The following is an 8,907-nucleotide window of genomic DNA, read 5'->3' on the forward strand; positions in this document are numbered from 1 at the left end:
TTTCATAACCAAGTAATGAAGAGAGAGAGGTTGGACCAGGGGGTTTTCAGAACCAAGTAATGAAGAGAGAGAGGTTGGACCAGGGGGTTTTCAGAACCAAGTAATGAAGAGAGAGAGGTTGGACCAGGGGGTTTTCATAACCAAGTAATGAAGAGAGAGAGGTTGGACCAGGGGGTTTTCATAACCAAGTAATGAAGAGAGAGAGGTTGGACCAGGGGGTTTTCAGAACCAAGTAATGAAGAGAGAGAGGTTGGACCAGGGGGTTTTCATAACCAAGTGACCTGATCAGGAATGTATTGTTTTGTTCTCCCCCCCCCCCCCCCCTCTCTCTCTCTCTCTCTCCACTCTTTTCCCAATGTTACTTGCAATGTGGTTGAACATGAAGCTTCATGAGGCCTCTAGGGTCAAGTGGTTGACGTGTGTGTGTGTCTGTGTGTGTGTGTGTGTATGTTTGTGTGTGTGTGTGTGTGTGTGTGTGTCTGTGTGTGTCTGTGTGTGTCTGTGTGTGTCTGTGTGTGTGTTCTGTAGGTGCTGAGATCGACTGTGAAGAAAAGAATGGAAACACACCTCTGCACATCTCTGCTCGCTACGGCCATGAGTTACTCATCAATACACTCATCACGAACGCAGCTGACACAGCCAAGTGAGAACACACACAGTTTCCAGCAAAAATGCAACATGCATCTGCAATTCTGTCATTGACCGAATTCCCGCTTGGAGACTATGCTCAACACATTGTGGTGTGTGGGGGGTTGATAGACAGGGCATTGCAGCATGCTGATGTGTTGATCTGCTGTGGGGTTTAATGAGGACTGTGATGTGGTGCTGTTTCCAATCTTAGCTGAATCAACTGTAAGTCGCTCTGGATAAGAGTGTCTGCTTAAAGTCTGAAATGTAAAAATGTGTTGCAGGCGAGGCGTCCATGGGATGTTCCCCCTCCACCTGTCTGCTCTCAGTGGGTTCTCTGACTGCTGTCGGAAGCTCCTCTCATCAGGCTTTGATATAGACACCCCTGACGACTTTGGAAGGACCTGTTTACATGCTGCAGCAGCTGTTGGGTGAGTGGACTGGTCCAGGCTTTACACCAAGGAATATTTAGTTCATGAACTGGAAAGCCACCAGAAAGAACAAACACATATTCACACTCTTACATTTCACATTGTTTAGCAGTATTAAAAAATCGTATAGATCATTAGTGCGGTATCATTTCTGTATAATGTGGTTCCATGCCATGGTGGTATTGACTTGCGCTCTGGTCTAAATTGTCTTTATATCTTCTTGAAAGAGAAGAGAAACCTGCAAACTGCTCTTGCTAGTATCACTTTTTATTATTGCTTTTATTAGCATTACAAAAACAGTGATACTAGCAAGAGCAGTGTACGGGTTTCTCTTTTCTTTAAGGTTCTCATTGTTACCATCCACCTGATAGCTCAGATGTGAAAGGGCCTTTCTGAACTTGATATCTTGTTACCATCCACCTGATAGCTCAGATGTACGAGGGCCTTTCTGAACTTGATATCTTGTTACCAGGAACCTGGACTGTCTGAATCTGCTGCTCAAAACAGGGGCAGACTTCAACAGAAAGGACAGCTTCGGAAGGTCTGTCTGTGGCATCAAATAACTTTCATATGTGATCTTTATGATAATGGGGAATATAGTATAGGGGCATATAGGAATTATTATGGGAAATATTGGGCGGCAGGTAGCCTAGCGGTTAAGAGCATTGGGTCAGTAACCGAAAGGTTGCTGGTTCAAATCCCCTAGCTGACTAGGTGAAAAATGTGTCTATGTGCACTGCAGCAAGGCACTTAACCCTAATTGCTCCTGTAAGTCGCACTGGATAAGAGTGTCTGCTAAATGACGTAAATGTAAAATGTAAATGTTTTACAGCTCCAATAAGCTGTTTCTGTTGTTGATGTTGAATGGTTTCTGTGCGTTCTTCTAGGAGTCCTCTGCATTATGCGGCAGCCAATTGTAACTACCAGTGTCTGTTTGCCTTGGTGGGGTCTGGGGCCAGTGTGAACGATCTGGATAAAAGGGGTTGCACCCCGCTCCACTACGCTGCTGCCTCCGACACAGACGGAAAGTACGTCTCACACCTCTCTTACTGTTGTGTGTGTTGTGGTGCCATGACCTTTCACATTTCACTGTAGTCTGGAGAGTATGTTGTGGTGCCATGACCTTTCACATTTCACTGTAGTCTGGAGAGTATGTTGTGGTGCCATGACCTTTCACATTTCACTGTAGTCTGGAGAGTATGTTGTGGTGCCATGACCTTTCACATTTCACTGTAGTCTGGAGAGTATGTTGTGGTGCCATGACCTTTCACATTTCACTGTAGTCTGGAGAGTATGTTGTGGTGCCATGACCTTTCACATTTCACTGTAGTCTGGAGAGTATGTTGTGGTGCCATGACCTTTCACATTTCACTGTAGTCTGGAGAGTATGTTGTGGTGCCATGACCTTTCACATTTCACTGTAGTCTGGAGAGTATGTTGTGGTGCCATGACCTTTCACATTTCACTGTAGTCTGGAGAGTATGTTGTGGTGCCATGACCTTTCACATTTCACTGTAGTCTGGAGAGTATGTTGTGGTGCCATGACCTTTCACATTTCACTGTAGTCTGGAGAGTATGTTGTGGTGCCATGACCTTTCACATTTCACTGTAGTCTGGAGAGTATGTTGTGGTGCCATGACCTTTCACATTTCACTGTAGTCTGGAGAGTATGTTGTGGTGCCATGACCTTTCACATTTCACTGTAGTCTGGAGAGTATGTTGTGGTGCCATGACCTTTCACATTTCACTGTAGTCTGGAGAGTATGTTGTGGTGCCATGACCTTTCACATTTCACTGTAGTCTGGAGAGTATGTTGTGGTGCCATGACCTTTCACATTTCACTGTAGTCTGGAGAGTATGTTGTGGTGCCATGACCTTTCACATTTCACTGTAGTCTGGAGAGTATGTTGTGGTGCCATGACCTTTCACATTTCACTGTAGTCTGGAGAGTATGTTGTGGTGCCATGACCTTTCACATTTCACTGTAGTCTGGAGAGTATGTTGTGGTGCCATGACCTTTCACATTTCACTGTAGTCTGGAGAGTATGTTGTGGTGCCATGACCTTTCACATTTCACTGTAGTCTGGAGAGTATGTTGTGGTGCCATGACCTTTCACATTTCACTGTAGTCTGGAGAGTATGTTGTGGTGCCATGACCTTTCACATTTCACTGTAGTCTGGAGAGTATGTTGTGGTGCCATGACCTTTCACATTTCACTGTAGTCTGGAGAGTATGTTGTGGTGCCATGACCTTTCACATTTCACTGTAGTCTGGAGAGTATGTTGTGGTGCCATGACCTTTCACATTTCACTGTAGTCTGGAGAGTATGTTGTGGTGCCATGACCTTTCACATTTCACTGTAGTCTAGAGTATGTTGTTGGCCGTGTTTGAATACATACTAGTGTTAAATCTGCAGTGTGAAAGCTTGGCCACGTCTCCTTTGGGAAAGTGTCTCTGCTTGCTTATCTGTCTGTCTTGATGTTGGTATAATGATTAGTGAACTCTTGACCTCTGACCTCTAGGTGTCTGGAATATTTGCTGCGAAACGACGCTAACCCAGGGATCAGGGACAATCAGGGCTACAACGCAGTCCATTACGCGTCTGCGTACGGACACCGCCTCTGTCTGGAGCTGGTGAGTCAGAACCACAGGGGACTAGACGCCCTGCATTCACAGACCATTTTGTCTGCGTCCCAAATGGATGTAGGGCCCATAGGGCTCTGGTCAAAAGTAATGCACTATATAGGGAATAGGGTGCCATTTGGGACAGACGTTGATATTCAGTAGGTTTTAAGGTGTGGTTGCATGTTTGTCGTGGCCGCATCGTCACTCTTGATGTTCTTTTTCCAGATTGCAAGTGAAACACCTTTAGATGTGGTAAGTACCAGTTGGTTACTTTTCCTCACACTAGCTTGTTTAAGATACGAATGCAACACCCCAGTATGTCTGCAGGGGCTGGACACTGAGATTTACAACATGAAACATGCTACTAGACTAACCTTCAAAGTAAATATGTTACAAGTCTAAACTGGCCCGTCATTGTCTTTCCCCAGCTAATGGAAACCTCAGGGACAGACATCCTGAACGACTCTGATGTCAGAGCTCCCATCAGCCCCCTACACTTAGCTGTGAGTAAAGCCTACCTGCTCCTGTAGGGGTCTCGCCACATGACAAATGGCACCCTATTCCCTATTTAGTGCCCTACTTTTGACCAGAACCTTATGGGCCCAGATCAAAAGTACTGCACTACATGGGAAATAGGTTGCTGTCTGGGATACAGGCATGGTGTTGTTTTTCCACGAAAAGTTGATTGTCCAGACACTCACACACCATGTTCCTATCTGTTCCTGATTAGTGTAAAATACATGCATATTTTGACACGGTGATGATGAGGATGATTTCCTTATTTTGCCATTTGAGTTAATCAACCTCCAACAGAGGAGTAGTAGTGTGTTTGTTTCTAAATCTCACGCTTGGCAGGGACCTTCGATGTTGATGCTGGGCGGGAGAAAAAATGGGCACCCGATTTGAGAGACACTGGTCTACTTTAGAGGTCTAGGACTGTTTCTGTTCAGGCATACCACTGGTCTACTATAGGACATTGATTATATTAAGAGTGTATATCTGTTCAGGCACACCACTGGTCTACTATAGGACATTGATTATATTAGGAGTGTATATCTGTTCTGGCATACCACTGGTCTACTATAGGACATTGATTATATTAGGAGTGTATATCTGTTCTGGCATACCACTGGTCTACTATAGGACATTGATTATATTAGGAGTGTATATCTGTTCAGGCATACCACTGGTCTACTATAGGACATTGATTATATTAGGAGTGTATATCTGTTCTGGCATACCACTGGTCTACTATAGGACATTGATTATATTAGGAGTGTATATCTGTTCTGGCATACCACTGGTCTACTATAGGACATTGATTATATTAGGAGTGTATATCTGTTCTGGCATACCACTGGTCTACTATAGGACATTGATTATATTAGGAGTTTATATCTGTTCAGGCATACCACTGGTCTACTATAGGACATTGATTATATTAGGAGTGTATATCTGTTCTGGCATACCACTAGTCTACTATAGGACATTGATTATATTAGGAGTGTATATCTGTTCTGGCATACCACTAGTCTACTATAGGACATTGATTATATTAGGAGTGTATATCTGTTCAGGCATACCACTGGTCTACTATAGGACATTGATTATATTAGGAGTGTATATCTGTTCTGGCATACCACTGGTCTACTATAGGACATTGATTATATTAGGAGTGTATATCTGTTCTGGCGTACCACTGGTCTACTATAGGACATTGATTATATTAGGAGTGTATTTCTGTTCAGGCATACCACTGGTCTACTATAGGACATTGATTATATTAGGAGTGTATATCTGTTCAGGCATACCACTGGTCTACTATAGGACATTGATTATATTAGGAGTGTATATCTGTTCTGGCATACTACTGGTCTACTATAGGACATTGATTATATTAGGAGTGTATATCTGTTCTGGCATACCACTGGTCTACTATAGGACATTGATTATATTAGGAGTGTATATCTGTTCAGGCATACCACTGGTCTACTATAGGACATTGATTATATTAGGAGTGTATATCTGTTCTGGCATACCACTAGTCTACTATAGGACATTGATTATATTAGGAGTGTATATCTGTTCAGGCATACCACTGGTCTACTATAGGACATTGATTATATTAGGAGTGTATATCTGTTCTGGCATACCACTGGTCTACTATAGGACATTGATTATATTAGGAGTGTATATCTGTTCTGGCATACCACTAGTCTACTATAGGACATTGATTATATTAGGAGTGTATATCTGTTCAGGCATACCACTGGACTTTGCTTCAGACTGTGTGTTTGTTTCCATTCAGGCGTACCATGGCCACCACCATGCTATGGAGGTCCTGGTTCAGTCTCTGCTGGATCTAGACGTGAGGAACAGCCAGGGGCGCACCCCTCTGGACCTGGCTGCCTTTAAAGGCCATGTGGAGTGTGTTGACGTCCTCATCAACCAGGGAGCCTCCATCCTGGTTAAAGACTTCACCCTGAAGAGGACCCCCATCCACGCTGCAGGTACGCATAGGATATCACGTAAGACCTAGAGATTCTGTAATTCAAAAGTTTTCCTTACCAAGATGGACATTTGTTTGGTCATGTTGCTAGGATGCCAATGTCCACTCTAGGGATATTATATAGCATAGTGTGAAAATGCCCACTACACACTGATCTAAGGTCATTTTTTGTCATTTTTGCTGAGGATCTGGGGAGGGTAAGCTGATCCTAGATCAGTGCACAGGGGGACTTCTATCCAGAGCCAGGTACACAGCTAGCAGGTGACAGGCTTCGAGGGCCTCAGCCCCAAAATGTTTTATTATCTGCTGTGTTAACATCATGAGGATGTCATCTACCAATACCACTGTTCTAGAAATCTGTCTGTTCATGTGAAGGTAATAGTCGTCCAGCAATCAGCTCATATCCTCTCTGTTTAGCCTCCTCTAGCTACCAACGGTCAATCATCTCACATTCTTATATCCTCTCTGTTTAGCCTCCTCTAGCTACCAACGGTCAATCATCTCACATTCTTATATCCTCTCTGTTTAGCCTCCTCTAGCTACCAACGGTCAATCATCTCACATTCTTATATCCTCTCTGTTTAGCCTCCTCTAGCTACCAACGGTCAATCATCTCACATTCTTATATCCTCTCTGTTTAGCCTCCTCTAGCTACCAACGGTCAATCATCTCACATTCTTATATCCTCTCTGTTTATCCTCCTCTAGCTACCAACGGTCAATCATCTCACATTCTTATATCCTCTCTGTTTATCCTCCTCTAGCTACCAACAGTCAATCATCTCACATTCTTATATCCTCTCTGTTTAGCCTCCTCTAGCTACCAACGGTCAATCATCTCACATTCTTATATCCTCTCTGTTTATCCTCCTCTAGCTACCAACGGTCAATCATCTCACATTCTTATATCCTCTCTGTTTATCCTCCTCTAGCTACCAACAGTCAATCATCTCACATTCTTATATCCTCTCTGTTTATCCTCCTCTAGCTACCAACGGTCAATCATCTCACATTCTTATATCCTCTCTGTTTATCCTCCTCTAGCTACCAACAGTCAATCATCTCACATTCTTATATCCTCTCTGTTTAGCCTCCTCTAGCTACCAACGGTCAATCATCTCACATTCTTATATCCTCTCTGTTTATCCTCCTCTAGCTACCAACGGTCATTCGGAGTGTTTGCGTTTGCTGATTGGAAATGCTGACCTCCAGAGTGCAGTGGACGTTCAAGACGGGAATGGACAGTAAGTCAATTGGGTTTTGGATACAATTCCTGAAATAAAGAGATTTTGACACTAGGTCTACGTCCCAAATGGCACCCTATGCCCTACTTGGTGCACTACTTTAAACCAGAACCCTATGGGCTCAGGTCAAAAGTAGTGTACCATATAGGGAATAGGTTGCCATTTGGGACTCAGCCTGGTTATTACCAGTTTGTAATATGACCTTGTTGTCTTGTGTATCAGAACCCCTCTGATGCTGTCGGTGCTGAGCGGACACACAGACTGTTTGTACTCACTGCTCAACAAGGGAGCCAGCGTAGAAGCCAAAGACAAGTGGGGCAGAACAGCGCTACACAGAGGGGTGAGGAGGAGAGCTGGCTGTATACGCTCACACACAGAAAGAGACGGGGAGGCTCAAATATACATATTATCTTCAGAAAAGTAGTTGTCCATGGGTAGTGGTGTATTCATCCCTGTAGGGGGACCTGTCTCCAGACATCATTTGTAATAATTGATGATTCATTATTATATCATTGATTATTAGTTATTCAAATCCATTCTTGTCTCCCCGCCCTTCCTCCCAGGCGGTGACGGGTCATGAGGAGTGTGTGGAGGCCCTGCTGCAGCACAGCGCCAGCTTCCTGGTTCGGGACTGTAAGGTGCGAACCCCTTTCCACCTGGCGGCGGCATCCGGACACATCGGGGTGCTGGGGGGGGCTCCTACACGCCGCCCAGTCAGTGGAGACCCTCCCCGTCATCACAGACAACCAGGGCTACACGCCACTACACTGGGCCTGCTACAACGGTACGTACTGGACTAACGGAACACTAGATATTTTCTGATTTTCTCTCTTCAGCACCGTAAACATGTCCCTGAATTAGGCAGGCCATACAACGGTACGTACTGACTAACTGGACTGTAGCTCTGTTCTCTCCTCCATGAAGTGTACACTCATTCACTCCCTCTTGTGGCTTGAAAAGCATTCGATTGGTGTGGACGGAGCCATGTGGGGGAATGAACAAGGCTACAACAGAATTAGGGGTTATGACTCTCAGTGGAGGACCTTACACTGAAACAGGACTTTGTCAGGGATTGACATAGCATATGTTGTAGCTAAAACATCTTTTGTGACTTCACCATTGTCAGATGTGTAGCTTTCTCTGAGAGTATTGTTGTGGTCTGCAGCGACGTCATCTTTTTCCTGTATGAATCAATCTTCCACTAGGCCATGACACATGTGTAGAGGTGCTGCTGGAACAGGAGGTTTTCCACAAGACCGAGGGCAACTCGTTCAGCCCCCTCCACTGTGCTGTGATCAATGACAACGAGGGGGCTGCAGAGATGCTGATTGACACTCTGGGGCCGGCCATTGTCAACGCCACTGACACCAAGAACCGGTAACTACAGCACATGACAAAGTCCTTTTCTTCTGGAGAATAATGTTGTCTGGGGAATAAAATGACCTCTGGGGTTGGATGAGGTATTGTAGAT

The 8,907-nt window shown here is 44.5% G+C and overlaps 1 long non-coding RNA gene across 1 annotated transcript; it reads left to right on the plus strand.

The window, feature by feature from the left end:
- Window positions 1-7,386: 7,386 nt before the first annotated feature.
- LOC311117383 lies at window positions 7,387-8,075 on the plus strand. Its single transcript, XR_014611612.1, has 3 exons — window positions 7,387-7,436; window positions 7,659-7,776; window positions 8,000-8,075. It is a non-coding gene; the product is annotated as an uncharacterized lncRNA (long non-coding RNA).
- Window positions 8,076-8,907: the final 832 nt, after the last annotated feature.

The sequence above is a fragment of the Coregonus lavaretus genome (genome assembly GCF_964263955.1).
Source record: "Coregonus lavaretus genome assembly, contig: HAP1_SCAFFOLD_56, whole genome shotgun sequence".
NCBI lineage: Eukaryota > Metazoa > Chordata > Actinopteri > Salmoniformes > Salmonidae > Coregonus > Coregonus lavaretus.